We start from the raw sequence: 17,500 nt of genomic DNA, 5'->3' as shown, positions 1-17,500 counted from the left end.
TCTGTTCTCCCTGTTCTGTTCTGTTCTTCTCTGTTCTTTCTCCTTTGTTCTGTTCTCCTCTGTTCTGTTCTCCTTTGTTCTGTTCTCCTCTGTTCTGTTCTCCTCTGTTCTGTTCTCTGTTCTGTTCTCCTCTGTTCTCTGTTCTTCTCTGTTCTTTCTACTTTGTTCTGTCTCCTCTGTTCTGTTCTCCTTTCTCCTCTGTTCTCCTCTGTTCTCCTCTTCTGTTCCCCTCTGTTCTTCTCTGTTCTCTCTCTGTTCTCCTCTTCTGTTCCTCTCTGTTCTTCTCTGTTCTCCTCTTCCGTTCCCCTCTGTTCTCTCTTCTCTCTCTCTCTCTCTCTTCTGTTGTTCTCCTCGTATCGTTTCTGTTCTGTTCTTCGCTGTTCTGCAGTCTTCTTCTGTCCCATTCACATTCTGCTGAGCATGCCTCTAGCACAGTGTGTGTGTGTGTGTGTGTGTGTGTCTCTGCTATGTGTGTCTATGTGTGCATGCTAGGTGGGTGTGTATATGCGGCATGTGTGTGTGTGTGTACATTCCTGCAATCTTGTGGGTGTGTCTCCTTGTAAGTGTTCAACAGGAGAATGCAGCACTACCACTTTAGCTCTAGCAGTGCCTCATCATCCATCCTGACACATCTCTCTCTCCCTCCCTCTCCCTCCCTCCCTCCCTCCCTCCCCCAGCTCCCACAGGAGTCTTCCGCTCTGCTGCACCAAGGTTTGTACTGCTTAGCTTTAAACACCAGAACCGTTTCACTGTGCAGGTAGTGCTGTGCCTCTCTTGATATCGATACAATGAATAGCTAGTGGTGTAGCTTTAGTTAGCCGTGTAGCTTTAGTTAGCGGTGCGGCTTTAGTTAGCGGTGCAGCTTTAGTTAGCGGTGTAGCTTTAGTTAGCGGTGCTGCTTTAGTTAGCGGTGTATCTTTAGTTAGCGGTGCAGCTTTAGTTAGCGGTGCTGCTTTAGTTAGCGGTGTATCTTTAGTTAGCGGTGTAGCTTTAGTTAGCGGTGTATCTTTAGTTAGCGGTGTAGCTTTAGTTAGCGGTGTATCTTTAGTTAGCGGTGCTGCTTTAGTTAGCGGTGTATCTTTAGTTAGCGGTGCTGCTTTAGTTAGCGGTGCAGCTTTAGTTAGCGGTGTAGCTTTAGTTAGCGGTGTAGCTTTAGTTAGCAGTGCTTTTAGTTAGCGGTGTAGCTTTAGTTAGCGGTGTATCTTTAGTTAGCGGTGTATCTTTAGTTAGCGGTGTATCTTTAGTTAGCGGTGTATCTTTAGTTAGCAGTGTATCTTTAGTTAGCGGTGCAGCTTTAGTTAGTGGTGTATCTTTAGTTAGCGGTGAATCTTTAGTTAGCTGTGCTGCTTTAGTTAGCGGTGCTGCTTTAGTTAGCGGTGTATCTTTAGTTAGCGGTGTATCTTTAGTTAGCGGTGCTGCTTTAGTTAGCGGTGTAGCTTTAGTTAGCGGTGTAGCTTTAGTTAGCGGTGTAGTTTTAGTTAGCGGTGTATCTTTAGTTAGCGGTGTATCTTTAGTTAGCAGTGTATCTTTAGTTAGCGGTGCAGCTTTAGTTAGCGGTGTATCTTTAGTTAGCGGTGTATCTTTAGTTAGCGGTGAATCTTTAGTTAGCTGTGCTGCTTTAGTTAGCGGTGCTGCTTTTAGTTAGCGGTGTATCTTTAGTTAGCGGTGCTGCTTCCGGCGCCGACAGAGATGGCCGCCTCGCATCGCGTTCCTAGGAAACTATGCAGTTTTTTGTTTTTTTTTTACGTGTTATTTCTTACATTAGTACCCCAGGTCATCTTAGGTTTCATTACATACAGTCGAGAAGAACTACTGAATATAAGATCAGCGTCAACTCACCATCAGTACGACCAAGAATATGTTTTTCGCGATGCGGATCCTGTGTTCTGCCTTACAAACAGGACAACGGAGTGGATTCCATGCAGCGACCCAAAAACGACTCCGAAAAAGAGGGAAACGAGGCGGTCTTCTGGTCAGACTCCGGAGACGGGCACACCGTGCACCACTCCCTAGCATTCTTCTTGCCAATGTCCAGTCTCTTGACAACAAGGTTGATGAAATCCGAGCAAGGGTAGCATTCCAGAGGGACATCGGAGACTGTAACGTTCTCTGCTTCACGGAAACATGGCTCACTGGAGAGACGCTATCCGAGGCGGTGCAGCCAACGGGTTTCTCCACGCATCGCGCCGACAGAAACAAACATCTTTCTGGTAAGAAGAGGGGCGGGGGCGTATGCCTTATGACTAACGTGACATGGTGTGATGAAAGAAACATACAGGAACTCAAATCCTTCTGTTCACCTGATTTAGAATTCCTCACAATCAAATGTAGACCGCATTATCTACCAAGAGAATTCTCTTCGATTATAATCACAGCCGTATATATCCCCCCAAGCAGACACATCGATGGCTCTGAACGAACTTTATTTAACTCTCTGCAAACTGGAAACGATTTATCCGGAGGCTGCATTCATTGTATCTGGGGATTTTAACAAGGCTAATCTGAAAACAAGACTCCCTAAATTTTATCAGCATATCGATTGCGCAACCAGGGGTGGAAAGACCTTGGATCATTGTTACTCTAACTTCCGCGACGCATATAAGGCCCTGCCCCGCCCCCTTTCGGAAAAGCTGACCACGACTCCATTTTGTTGATCCCTGCCTACAGACAGAAACTAAAACAAGAAGCTCCCACGCTGAGGTCTGTCCAACGCTGGTCCGACCAAGCTGACTCCACACTCCAAGACTGCTTCCATCACGTGGACTGGGAGATGTTTCGTATTGCGTCAGATAACAATATTGACGAATACGGTGATTCGGTGTGCGAGTTCATTAGAACGTGCGTTGAAGATGTCGTTCCCATAGCAACGATTAAAACATTCCCTAACCAGAAACCGTGGATTGATGGCAGCATTCGTGTGAAACTGAAGGCACGAACCACTGCTTTTAATCAGGGCAAGGTGTCTGGTAACATGACTGAATACAAACAGTGCAGCTATTCCCTCCGCAAGGCTATCAAACAAGCTAAGCGTCAGTACAGAGACAAAGTAGAATCTCAATTCAACGGCTCAGACACAAGAGGCATGTGGCAGGGTCTACAGTCAATCACGGACTACAGGAAAAAATCCATCCCAGTCACGGACCAGGATGTCTTGCTCCCAGGCAGACTAAATAACTTTTTTGCCCGCTTTGAGGACAATACAGTGCCACTGACACGGCCTGCAAAGGAAACATGCCGTCTCTCCTTCACTGCAGCCGAGGTGAGTAAGACATTTAAACGTGTTAACCCTCGCAAGGCTGCAGGCCCAGACGGCATCCCCAGCCGCGCCCTCAGAGCATGCGCAGACCAGCTGGCCGGTGTGTTTACGGACATATTCAATCAATCCCTATACCAGTCTGCTGTTCCCACATGCTTCAAGAGGGGCACCATTGTTCCTGTTCCCAAGAAAGCTAAGGTAACTGAGCTAAACGACTACCGCCCGTAGCACTCACATCCGTCATCATGAAGTGCTTTGAGAGACTAGTCAAGGACCATATCACCTCCACCCTACTTGACACCCTAGACCCACTCCAATTTGCTTACCGCCCAAATAGGTCCACAGACGATGCAATCTCAACCACACTGCACACTGCCCTAACCCATCTGGACAAGAGGAATACCTATGTGAGAATGCTGTTCATCGACTACAGCTCGGCATTCAACACCATAGTACCCTCCAAGCTCGTCATCAAGCTCGAGACCCTGGGTCTCGACCCCGCCCTGTGCAACTGGGTACTGGACTTCCTGACGGGCCGCCCCCAGGTGGTGAGGGTAGGCAACAACATCTCCTACCCGCTGATCCTCAACACTGGGGCCCCACAAGGGTGCGTTCTGAACCCTCTCCTGTACTCCCTGTTCACCCACGACTGTGTGGCCACGCACGCCCCCAACTCAATCATCAAGTTTGCGGACGACACAACAGTGGTAGGCTTGATTACCAACAGCGACGAGACGGCCTACAGGGAGGAGGTGAGGGCCATCGGAGTGTGGTGTCAGGAAAATAACCTCACACTCAACGTCAACAAAACTAAGGAGATGATTGTGGACTTCAGGAAACAGCAGAGGGAACACCCCCTATCCACATTGATGGAACAGTAGTGGAGAGGGTAGCAAGTTTTAAGTTCCTCGGCATACACATCACAGACAAACTGAATTGGTCCTCTCACACAGACAGCATCGTGAAGAAGGCGCAGCAGCGCCTCTTCAACCTCAGGAGGCTGAAGAAATTCGGCTTGTCACCAAAAGCACTCACAAACTTCTACAGATGCACAATCGAGAGCATCCTGGCGGGCTGTATCACCGCCTGGTACGGCAACTGCTCCGCCCTCAACCGTAAGGCTCTCCAGAGGGTAGTGAGGTCTGCACAACGCATCACCGGGGGCAAACTACCTGCCCTCCAGGACACCTACACCACCCGATGTTACAGGAAGGCCATAAAGATCATCAAGGACATCAACCACCCGAGCCACTGCCTGTTCACCCCGCTATCATCCAGAAGGCGAAGTCAGTACAGGTGCATCAAAGCTGGGACCGAGAGACTGAAAAACAGCTTTTATCTCAAGGCCATCAGACTGTTAAACAGCCACCACTAACATTGAGTGGCTGCTGCCAACACACTGACAATGACACTGACTCAACTCCAGACACTTTAATAATGGGAATTGATGGGAAATGATGTAAATATATAAACAATGCTACCTTATATAATGTTACTTACCCTACATTATTCATCTCATATGCATACGTATATACTGTACTCTATATCATCAACTGCATCCTTATGTAATACATGTATCACTAGCCCACTTTAACTATGCCACTTTGTTTAAATACTCATCTCATATGTATATACTGTACTCGATATCAGCTACTGTATCTTGCCTATGCTGCTCTGTACCATCACTCATTCATATATCCTTATGTACATATTCTTTATCCCCTTACACTGTGTATAAGACAGTAGTTTTGCAATTGTTAGTTAGATTACTTGTTGGTTATTACTGCATTGTCGGAACTAGAAGCACAAGCATTTCGCTACACTCGCATTAACATCTGCTAACCATGTGTATGTGACAAATAAAATTTTATTTGATTGATTTGATTTGCTTTAGTTAGCGGTGCTGCTTTAATTAGCGGTGTATCTTTAGTTAGCGGTGTATCTTTAGTTAGTGGTGAATCTTTAGTTAGCGGTGTATCTTTAGTTAGCGGTGTATCTTTAGTTAGTGGTGAATCTTTAGTTAGCGGTGCTGCTTTAGTTAGCGGTGTATCTTTAGTTAGCGGTGTATCTTTAGTTAGCGGTGCTGCTTTAGTTAGCGGTGCTGCTTTATTTAGCGGTGTATCTTTAGTTAGCGGTGTATCCTTAGTTAGCGGTGAATCTTTAGTTAGCGGTGCTGCTTTAGTTAGCTGTGCTGCTTTAGTTAGCTGTGCTGCTTTAGTTAGCTGTGCTGCTTTAGTTAGCAGTGTAGCTTTAGTTAGCGGTGCAGCTTTAGTTACTGGTGCAGCTTTATTTAGCGGTGCTGTTTTAGTTAGCTGTGCTGCTTTAGTTAGCTGTGCTGCTTTAGTTAGCAGTGTAGCTTTAGTTAGCGGTGTTGCTTTAGTTAGCTGTGTAGCTTTAGTTAGCGGTGTAGCTTTAGTTAGCGGTGTTAGCTTTAGTTAGCGGTGTAGCTTTAGTTAGCGGTGCAGCTTTAGTTAGCGGTGTAGCTTTAGTTAGCGGTGTAGCTTTAGTTAGCAGTGCTGCTTTAGTTAGCGGTGTAGCTTTAGTTAGCGGTGTAGCTTTAGTTAGCGGTGTAGCTTTAGTTAGCGGTGTAGCTTTAGTTAGCGGTGTAGCTTTAGGGACAGGAGTTATTCATTACCTTGTGACCTAAACATGAAACACCCTGGGCCCTTGTTATGGCTGAAAACTAAGGAGAACTCCAGGTCCAAGCTGAAGCCTATAACAAGAGCACAGAGTTATGCCTGGGACAGGTTCAGTTGCAACGAAAAGTACCAGACCTTTGATTTCAATAGAATTGTAGAGTGGAACCAGAACACAATAGAACGACAGAATGATTCTATGGAACAATGGATTGTAATGTGTTGGAAGCATGTTGTAATCTAGAACTCCTTGACATTACACCATAGACAGTTTGGTTTGACTGGAACAGCCCAGCAGAGCATAGCTCTCAATATACAGTAATGGACTAGAAGGATATCAAAGTTTAATGGTCACAGACACAGATATGAAGACGTTATCTGTGTTACTGCCTCCATCGCACAAGGAATTCTCGCTGACAGTGGAATGATGCCAAGGGGTGTGGTGTGTGTGTGTGTGTGTGTGTGTGTGTGTGTGTGTGTGTGTGTGTGTGTGTGTGTGTGTGTGTGTGTGTGTGTGTGTGTGTGTGTGTGTGTGTGTGTGTGTGTGTGTGTGTGTGTGTGTGTGGGAGAGAGAGTGGTGGAAGGATGCCAAAGTGATTAGTGAATGAAATGGCAACGCAGCAGAGAATGACTCAACTCATTTTTTTATCAGTAGGAGTCACAAGTTGGCCAATGAGAAACCAGATGGAAATGTTTCTTCATAGCCAGGAGTTTTCCTAACCCCCCGTAACCTGTACCAGGAGAACGTCTGGACCGCAGTTTCATGTGTCAACTCAGACCTTGTCCTGGGGTCTCCCTAACTTAAACGTCTTTATTCTATCCCAACACTAGCACACCTGATCAAACTAATTAACTAATCATCAAGCCCTTTGAGCAGTTGAATGAAGTGTGATAATATGTTGATTCGATCCATCCATTTGTCTGCCCTCTATTGCTCTGGTCTGGTCTACACTGTTCTTATTAAAAGATGAAATGATGTCCCACTCTGAGCGGCCCCATTCCATGATACCATTCCGTTGTTCCATTCTAATTTATTCCATTCTATTGTTCAATTCTAATTTGTTCCATTCTAGAATTCCATTTTCATTTGTTCTACTGTTCCATTCTAAGTTGTTCTAATCGATCTACCATTCCATTATAGGCTGGTGCATTGCATTGGCCCATTCTAAGCTATTGAGCATGAGAAGTGTAAATATAGCCTGTATAGAACAGTAGCGCCTTAACAAATGGACTCAATGTCACCAAAGTCAGAACGGAATAGAGTAGAGTAGAGGTATGCATGTACAGTATGTACGAGTCTCAAATAGCACCCTATTCCCTACACAGTGCACTACATTCGACCAGAGTCAATGGGGTGGCTGGTCAAAAGTAGTGCACTTCATAGGGAATAGGGTGCCATTTAGGACATACAGGTCATATTCATAATTACCTGTGCGTCCACCAGTGTAGCGTTGACCAGACTCTCGTTGATGAAGACGTGGACCAGCGCGGTGGCGCAGAGCGATGGCTCTCCACTGTCGTTGACCCTGACCACCAGGCGATGCAGCCCCCTGTGTCTCCTCTCTAGGGGCTCTGCCACGGTGATCACTCCACTGGCCAGGCCGATCTCAAACAGCCTGAAGGGGTTCCCACCTACCAGGGAGAAGCGCAGGTCAGCGTTGCGGCCAAAGTCCGAGTCCGAGGCGGCCACGGTTCTGACGATGGTCCGGGTGGAGGAGGCCGGGGGAGGAGGGTGTAGGAATCGTTGGTGGGTGAGGTCACGGAGGGGCGTTGTCGTTCTCATCAGTTACGATGAGGGAGACTGTCGCCGTGGCGGAGCGAGGCGGAGCCCCGCCGTCGATGGCACGGACGCGGAAGGTGTAGGTGGAGCGGCGTTCCCGGTCAAAGGCCACGGAGGAGAAGATCGTCCCTGTGTTGTTCTCTATGGAGAACGTGTCTTCACCTCTACCTCCTCCCTCCTCTCCTACTCCCTTGTTCTTCTCCCCTCCTCCTCCCTCCACCTCTTCTCCTTCTTCTTCCTCCATCTCTACGAAAAGACTCAGCTCCGCGTTCTCGCCCTCATCCGCGTCTGTTACCGTTACCATGCCGACTGGGCTGTTGGCAAGGAGGTTCTCCTTCACGTAGAACGTGAACACTTCCTGGACGAACTTCGGAGTATTGTCGTTGCGGTCGGTCACCATGATTACCACCGTGGCCGACCCCTGCAGCGAGGGGAATCCCTTATCCCTGGCGATCACCTGGAACTCGTACCTCTCCCTGACCTCCCGGTCCAGAACCCCCGTCGCACGGATATCCCCATTATCAGCATCAATATAGAACAGGCCGGTAACGGACGGATCCAATGAATACACAATCTCTGCATTCTTGCCGGAATCGGAATCCGCCGCAACCACGGTAACCACGCGCTCTCCTGGTTGGTTGTTCTCGGCAAAGTGGACCTCCACCACGGCCTGGGCGAAGGTAGGAGTGTGGTCGTTGATGTCCACTACCCTGACCATGAGAGAGCTGTTGCTGGAGAGAGACGGGGAACCGGAGTCGACTGCCACGATGGTCACGCTGTACTCTTTAGTGGCCTCGTAATCCAACAGGGCCGACGTGTGGAGGAAATACTTCTTACGGTTTCTAAGGAAACAAGGTTCAATATTAACTTACGGTTTCTAAGGAAACAAGGTTCAATATTAACTTACGGTTTCTAAGGAAACAAGGTTCAATATTAACTTACGGTTTCTAAGGAAACAAGGTTCAATATTAACTTACGGTTTCTAAGGAAACAAGGTTCAATATTAACTTACGGTTTCTAAGGAAACAAGGTTCAATATTAACTTACGGTTTCTAAGGGTTCAAACAAGGTTCAATATTAACTTACGGTTTCTAAGGAAACAAGGTTCAATATTAACTTACGGTTTCTAAGGAAACAAGGTTCAATATTAACAAGGTTCAATATTACGGTTTCTAAGGAAACAAGGTTAAATATTAACTTACGGTTTCTAAGGAAACAAGGTTCAATATTAACTTACGGTTTCTAAGGAAACAAGGTTCAATATTAACTTACGGTTTCTAAGGAAACAAGGTTCAATATTAACTTACGGTTTCTAAGGAAACAAGGTTCAATATTAACTTACGGTTTCTAAGGAAACAAGGTTCAATATTAACTTACGGTTTCTAAGGAAACAAGGTTCAATATTAACTTACGGTTTCTAAGGAAACAAGGTTAAATATTAACTTACGGTTTCTAAGGAAACAAGGTTCAATATTAACTTACGGTTTCTAAGGAAACAAGGTTCAATATTAACTTACGGTTTCTAAGGAAACAAGGTTCAATATTAACTTACGGTTTCTAAGGAAACAAGGTTCAATATTAACTTACGGTTTCTAAGGAAACAAGGTTCAATATTAACTTACGGTTTCTAAGGAAACAAGGTTCAATATTAACTTACGGTTTCTAAGGAAACAAGGTTCAATATTAACTTACGGTTTCTAAGGAAACAAGGTTCAATATTAACTTACGGTTTCTAAGGAAACAAGGTTCAATATTAACTTACGGTTTCTAAGGAAACAAGGTTAAATATTAACTTACGGTTTCTAAGGAAACAAGGTTCAATATTAACTTACGGTTTCTAAGGAAACAAGGTTCAATATTAACTTACGGTTTCTAAGGAAACAAGGTTCAATATTAACTTACGGTTTCTAAGGAAACAAGGTTCAATATTAACTTAAGGTTTCTAAGGAAACAAGGTTCAATATTAACTTACGGTTTCTAAGGAAACAAGGTTCAATATTAACTTACGGTTTCTAAGGAAACAAGGTTCAATATTAACTTAAGGGTTTCTAAGGAAACAAGGTTCAATATTAACTTACGGTTTCTAAGGAAACAAGGTTCAATATTAACTTACGGTTTCTAAGGAAACAAGGTTCAATATTAACTTACGGTTTCTAAGGAAACAAGGAAACAAGGTTACATATTAACTTAAGGGTTTCTAAGGAAACAAGGTTCAATATTAACTTACGGTTTCTAAGGAAACAAGGTTCAATATTAACTTACGGTTTCTAAGGAAACAAGGTTCAATATTAACTTACGGTTTCTAAGGAAACAAGGTTTCTAAGGAAACATATTAACTTACGGTTTCTAAGGAAACAAGGTTAAATATTAACATAAAATTACAAAGAAAGGAATCAATATAATTACTAATTAATATAATATAATTACTAATTAATATAATATAATTACTAATTAATATAATATAATTACTAATTAATATAATATAATTACTTCCCGCTGTGGAAGGAGAGTTACATTGCAAAATCTAAATAAAGAACGTTTTGAATTTATATGGCTCAAATGAACATATATTGTGTATGTGATTTTTGTGATTTTCAACTAAACGTAGCTAGCTGTCAGGTTTATATTATGGTGCAGTACGTTGATGCTCCATCCTCTCTGTGCGCCGTGCTGGAATACTCTGAACTTTACTTCATAAATGAAAATAAAATCAACTCTAAACAGATCAATGTGTTTTCATCTCACCTGTCGAAGGCGTCGTCCGCGGGCAGTGGCAGGAGCGCTGTCTCTCCCGCTGGTTTCAGGGTGAACGGTACATCCCCGACCACCGTACAGGTTACCGCTCCGTTCTCCCCCTGGTCCCGGTCTGACACCTGAACCAGCGCCACCGGTGTGTCCACCAGAACATTCTCCGGTACCAGCGCCACTCCGTCCCTCACCAGAATCCGTCCGATCTTCCTGATCTCCACGACCGGAACGTTGTCGTTCTCATCCCGGACCACCAGGACTACGGTCGCCCGGTCGGTGCGCGGCGGCTGACCACGATCCCTTGCTGTAACCGTGAACCGTAACTGGGCCACTTCCTCCCGGTCAATCCTGTGGAGGACGCTCAGCCAACCGGTAGCCTCGTCCAGTCGGAGAAGACGGCGGACAGATTCCGTGGCAGCGCCCGAAGACGTACTCCACCTGTCCGTTGACGCCGGCGTCGCGGTCCGACGCGCGCACCTGGAGGACGGGGGTTCCGGGAGCGCATTCTCCGCCATCTCGGCCTCATAGATGGCTCTCTCGAAGCGCGGGCTGTTGTCGATAAAGAAATGAAAAGAAATACTATGTATTTAGAAGATAACAGTGTTTGTGCTTTTCAACCAAATTTAGCTAGTGGTGCTCTATACTAGCTAGAGGTGCTCTATGCTAATTTAGCTAGTGGTGCTCTATGCTAATTTAGCTAGTGACGCTTTACACTAAATTAGCTAGTGGTGCTCTATGCTAATTTAGCTAGTGGTGCTCTATGCTAATTTAGCCAGTTGTGCTCTATGCTAATTTAGCTAGTGGCGCTTTACACTAATTTAGTGGCACTCTATGCTAATTTAGCTAGTGGTGCTCTATGCTAATTTAGCTAGTGGTGCTCTATGCTAATTTGGCCAGTTGTGCTCTATGCTAATTTAGCCAGTTGTGCTCTATGCTAATTTAGGTAGTAGTGCTCTATGCTAATTTAGCCAGTTGTGCTCTATGCTAATTTAGGTAGTGGTGCTCTATGCTAATTATGCTATTGTTTCTCTATGCTGATGCTACTATTCCAGCTCTTTAGTTTAATGGGGAAACCAATCCAACTTTTTAGACAGTTTACTCTCCATTAGTCAGCACCTCTACTAACATTTTTGGGTGTGCCTCAGCTCATGCTTTTCACTAGACTACATTTTCATCCTACCTGTTGTCGTTGACATCGGTGATGGCGACACGGAGGAGCGCCTGGGAAGAGCGAGGAGGGTTCCCACCGTCCCGAACCCGTAGAACCAGCTCATACGAGTCGCGTGCTTCACGGTCCAGAGGGCCTTTCACGATCAGCTGTGGTTGCTTCTCGCCGTCGGGCGTGTCGGCGACCTGGGCTCAAACACACTGCTCCACCTCCTCCTGCACCTCCTCCTGCACCTCCTCCTGCACCTCCTCCGTTGTTATCCAAAGCTCCTCTCCTCCTATCCCCTCCTCCTCCTGTTCCATCCGCTCTTCCCATAGGCCCACCGGCTGCTCTCTCGCTGACCCCAACCCTGACCCCGCCGACCCGGAAGAGCTGCCATCTTGAATCAACTCATAACGATCAATCCCATTGCGCCCGAAGTCGCGATCCGTCGCCGTGGGTAACAGATACAGCGTGCCTATTGGACGGTTCTCCTCGACAGATAATGTCAGCACCGACGACGGAAACGAAGGAGTGTTGTCGTTGATGTCGGTGATGACCACACGGCCCTCAAAGAGATCCACCCAACTCTGGAGCGGACCAATCACAGACACTTCAAGTCCAGGAAACACTCGTTCTCATCGAAGATCATCTGACACTGGGACAGCTTCTCCCGGTCAATCCTCCGCTGCCCGGTAGTCAGCTCCCGGTAACGTTATCAATCTTGAAGAACTCCGAGCCGCTCTCTAAGGCGAATGTGACATCTCCGGAGCCGGTGCCGCGGACAGGCCGAGGTCGGCAGCCACATTACCGATCATAACGTCTGCGGGGCCCTCCTCAGCCACCCGGTAACGGAGAGCCGAGTCAGCAACCGGGAGCTGAGTCATCGTTAGTAGGAGAAGGACTAGGAGGTGGAACAACTCCCCGGTCCAGTTAGAGTTACCGAGCAGGAGAACACTGCTCCACCACAGACACCTACCCCTGTCCTCCGCATGGCTCCACCTTTCCTCTCTCTCTCTCTCTCTCTCTCTCTCTCCCTCTCTCTCTGTCTCTATCCCTCTCTCTCTCTGTCTCTATCCCTCTCTCTCTCTCTCTATTCCTCAGTCTCTCTTTCCTGTCTCTGTCTCTATTCCTTCTCTCTGTCTCTCTGTCCTATTCCTTCTCTGTCTGAATGTGTCTATCTGGGCTGTATATCTTTGTCTCTATCCTCTCTCTCTCTCTCTCTGTCTCTATCCCTCCCTCTGTCTCTATCCCTCTCTCTCCTCTCTATTCCCTCTCTCTTTCCCTCTCTATGTTCTACTTTCCCCCTTCCTGTCGTGAATGTGTCTCCCTTTGTTCTCTCCCTCTCTCCCCCTCTCTCTCTCTCTCTCCCCTCTCTCTTCTTGCCAGTTCCGCTGCCTGGGGTTCAGGAAAGCTTCACAGCACTCTAATAACACACTGCAGATCAGTCTCTCTGTTTCAGTCAGGATCTCTGTTTTCTCTATTCTTTTGTCTTTCTCTTTATTGTTGAGATTTTGGGTTTAAAAATAAACTTCCTCTAAGTCTCTGTGGGATGTTCAGAGCACAAAGATATCAGCAAATCCATCCAGCAAGAAGAGAAAACCACGTTAATTAATCCACTTGACTCTCTCTCGCTCTCTCTTTTTATGATGGAGACGTATTCCGTTTCTCCCTCTCTTGAGGACTCTCGTATCAGTTATATTAGTCCGTTAGTAATTTGGCTTAATTCGGTCGCGTTCCGGGGACCGAGGGACTCTCTCGGCGGTTTTGACGAGTTGAAGAGAAACTGCAATGCAGCACTTCCACAAAGGAAACTGTACACGACTCTGTCTCGGGACCCGAATCACTAATGTTGTGAACAAATACTTACATCCACAAAGCGGAACACAAATCGGTTTAAAAGTAAAGTATTTGATATCGTCCGGTAATCGTTTAGAGTTTAATTGTGGTTTCTTACCTCTCGCTCTCCGGTATGAGTCTGAACTACGCGTGTGTTTTTTTTTTCCCCGCAGTGAAGCAACGTGCCAAGCAGTTGGTCGAATGCCTTCACGGAACTTCACAAGACAATAGTGCTTTTCACCACCACTTCTCGGGACGGAATAATAATCTAAACCGTAAACCGGAGCTCGCTCACATCAGCAACCCTTGTTTTTAAAAAAGGCAAAAGAGATCCCAAGTCAACAAACCGGTCAATTATAATTCCTTGTGCGTTCGCGAGATGTTTCGGTCATGAACCGAGAGAAAATGCGTATTTTCCAAGAGTCCTGCATTCTATCGTTCATTCTCCACGCGCCTTCTCTCTCTTTTTCTTTCTCCCACCTGCACGTTCTACTGCACTGCATGTGCGCGCGTGGCTTGCTTTCTGCCTGATCTGAAATGATGCTGCAGTCTCTCTCTCTCTCTCTCTCTCCGCCTCTCTCTTTCTCTCTCTCTCTCTCTCTCTCTCCGCCTCTCTCTCTCTTTCTCTCTCTCTCTTTCTCTCTCTCTCTCTCTCTCTCTCTCTCTCTCTGTCTCTCTCTCTCTCTCTCTCTCTCTCTCTCTCTCTCTGTGTCTCTCTCTCTCTCCTCAGCCTCTCTCTCTCTCTCTCCGTCTCTCTCTTTCTCTCTCTTTCTCTCTCTCTCTCTCTCTCTCTCTCTGTGTCTCTCTCTGTGTCTCTCCGCCTCTCTCTCTCTCTCTCCGTCTCTCTCTCTCTCTCTCTCTCTCTCTCTCTCTCTCTCTCTTCACTGCAACATTTCCCTAGCCACGTAACTTGATCGTTCAGCTGAAACGGGAGAACGGAACGAGAGGCAGTGTTGTGTCGCTCACGGTGTGTGCGTGTGTGTGTGTATCGGTAACAGACCTATCCTCCTCGCTGTCACACTGCACTAGATTCAATGTGGCGTTTACGCGGCTCAGGGTGGGATGAGATGAGGGGAATATCTTTATTCACAAAGAGGATGCAGGGAAGGAAGGGATATTGGTTGTCAGAGGAATATAATGGGAACGTATTCTGCACAATCGGCATTTTCTTTTCCTGTGCTGTACGGCGTTGGACAGGCTACGGGACTAACGTAATAACCGGCACAAACACACACGTTTTAATAATGACTTAGACTTCTTTATCCAGTTATGACGACAACAGCTCATCTGAATGTCATCATTCATCCGGCGGCATGTGGTTCTCTGATGACGTCTCATAGTAACTTTAATCTCTCTGCCGCCAGCTATCAGATTTATATGAATAAACGATATGACCCCTGTGGCTAAAGGTCGAAGGGCAAACATATAGACTAATAACAATAATAATAATAAGGATATTATTTAATAATTTATAATAATATATATTTTCATTTGACATGATTAGGCCTGTAAAAGGGTAAGTATTATATTTTAATATTTTGTTTTATTTTCGTCAATATTTGAGTCAGTCGGTTAGAATCGTTGCAGTATAGTTCTTGTTTGGTTGTTCCCTGTGGAATATTGAAGTAGCTTTTCTTTTGTCTGACTGCGGCACTAAACAAACTCACACACACACACACACACACACACACACACACACACACACACACACACACACACACAATACACACACACACACACACACACACACACACACACACACACACACATATATATATATACTGAAGACGTTACAGCCAGCAGACTCTCTCTATCTCCGCGGGCTGACCCCCAGCACGCGCTGCTCGTGAGCGCAATGCAGCAACCGGCTCCTCTCGTGCAGAGTACCGCTAGGCTACAGAACGCAACAAAAGGTGTCGCTGAGGGAAGAGGAGAGAGATAAAGCTTATTTACCTGCAGTACCTCTCTCTTTCTCTCTCTCTCTCTGTCTTCCATCCCACTGCAACCACAATCCCAATGCCCCCTTCCCTCCTTCCACCTCTCCTTGTTTCTTTCCCTTTAATTAAATTATACCAGGCCGGGTCCAGTCAGGGCCGACAATGTTATCCCCAACCCACCAGGACTCGGTCCGGAAGTGGGGGAAGGAGGGGGGGCTTCCCCGGTCTCCACTCCATTCATGACGCTGTGAGGGAGACGCAGGCCATGTACAGTATGCTGAGACAGCCGTTAAAGCGCGGCTCTGAGGGATGGGACAACATGGTAACTCGTCTCTCGCTCTCTCTCTCGGTGCTGCATTGGTAGCAGGAGAATTTGTGTGTTTAGCATTCCGGTAGCGTCGGCACACGCTGCCTCCTCGGTGCTCCCGCGCCCTCTGTTGTTCGATCCGCATGTGACTTTGATTTCCGTTTAAATCAATCGGCGTCTGGGGGTGCTGGTGCTGAGTGTGTGTATGTCGCTCTGTTGTGCAGGGTGGTGATGATAGGGAGGGAGGGGGCTTACATCGTGAATGCCTGATCTATGGTATAGCATTACTAAGCAGAATAAGCAACATGACACCACAACATCAACAAACACACAACAACAGAGGAATATAAATAAATACACTACCGGTCAAAAAGTTTTAGAACAGTGTGTAAAGCTGTCATCAAGGCAAAGGGTCGCTACTTCGAAGAATCTAAAATCTAAAATACATTTTGATTTGTTTAACACTTTTTTTGGTTACTACATTAATCCATATGTGTTATTTCATAGTTCTGATTCTTCATTTCTACAATAGTAAAAATCTAGAAAAACCCTTGAATGAGTAGGTGTGTCCAAACGTTTGACTGGTACAGTATATATTTACATATTTCAACATACGTATTCATGTACATTTCAATATATTTCGATATATATATGTTTTCCATGTATTGCCTGGATCCTCCTGGAAAAACTCTGGGCTCCATAAACTATATAAACTATATATTCTGTTCGTTAGTCTGTTAATACAATTCAATCAATTTGTAAATGTCAGTGGTCAAGTTTAGAAGGTGCATCATACCAAAATGACTAAAGTCAAATATCTGAACAAATATCTGTTTTTAGGTTAAGTAGGATAAATGATCTTCCACAGATGTTAGACAATACACTCATTTGAAGTGAATAATCTCTATAGAGAGGGGAAGGGAGAGAGAGGGAAGGGAGAAGAGAGAGAGGAGAGAGAGAGAGAGGGGAAGGGAGGAGAGAGGAAGGGGAGGGAGGGAGAGGAGAAGGGAGAGAGAGGGGGAAGGGAGGGAGAGAGAGGGAAGGGAGAGAGAGAGAGGGGAAGGGAGAGAGAGGGGAAGGGAGAGAGAGAGAGGGAAGGGAGAGAGAGAGAGGGGAAGGAGAGGGAGGAGAGAGGAGGAAGGGAGAGAGAGGGGAAGGGAGAGAGAGAGAGGGGGAAGGGGAGAGAGGGGAAGGGAGAGAGAGAGGGGGGAAGGGGGAGATAGAGAGGGAAGGGAGAGAGAGGGAAGGGAGAGAGGAGAGAGGGAAGGGAGAGAGATGGAGAGGGAAGGGAGGGAGAGAGAGAGGGGGAGGAGAGGAGAGAGAGGGGAAGGGGAGAGAGAAGGGAAGGGAGAGAGAGAGAGGGGAAGGGGAGAGAGAGAGGGGGGAATGGGAGGAGAGAGGGCAAGGAGAGAGAGGGGAAGGGAGAGAGAGAGAGAGGGGAAGGGAGAGACGGAGAGAGGGGAAGGGAGGAGAGAGAGGGGAACAGAGAGTGAGAGGAGAGCGGAAGGGAGAGAGAGGAAGGGAAGGGAGAGAGAGAGGGAGGGAACAGAGAGTGAGAGAGCGGAAGGGAGAGAGAGAGAGGGGAAAGGAGAGAGAGAGAGGGGGAAGGGAGAGTGAGAGAGAGGGGAAGGGAGAGACGGAGAGAGGGAAGGGAGAGAGAGAGAGAGAGAACAGAGAGTGAGAGAGAGCGGAAGGGAGAGAGAGAGAGGGAGAGAGAGAGAGGAGGGAGAGAGAGAGAGGGGAAGGGAGAGAGAGAGAGACTGGAATGAGAGACAATTTTTCACACCCAGAAACACATGGAGGAGGGCATATAGTCAGTTATGGAGGTGACTTTATGCCCCCCCGTCTCT

General features: G+C 46.5%; 2 pseudogenes; both read right to left on the bottom strand.

Moving 5' to 3' along the window:
• LOC121844391 overlaps nt 1-11,779 on the bottom strand; it is an 83,428-nt pseudogene extending 71,649 nt beyond the window's left edge.
• On the bottom strand, nt 11,780-12,487 carry LOC121844390 (annotated as a pseudogene).
• Between the last annotated feature and the right edge of the window lie 5,013 nt (nt 12,488-17,500).

Source organism: Oncorhynchus tshawytscha, unplaced genomic scaffold (assembly GCF_018296145.1).
Source record: "Oncorhynchus tshawytscha isolate Ot180627B unplaced genomic scaffold, Otsh_v2.0 Un_contig_2939_pilon_pilon, whole genome shotgun sequence".
Lineage (NCBI taxonomy): Eukaryota > Metazoa > Chordata > Actinopteri > Salmoniformes > Salmonidae > Oncorhynchus > Oncorhynchus tshawytscha.
This window is presented reverse-complemented; position numbering and strand designations above follow the sequence as displayed.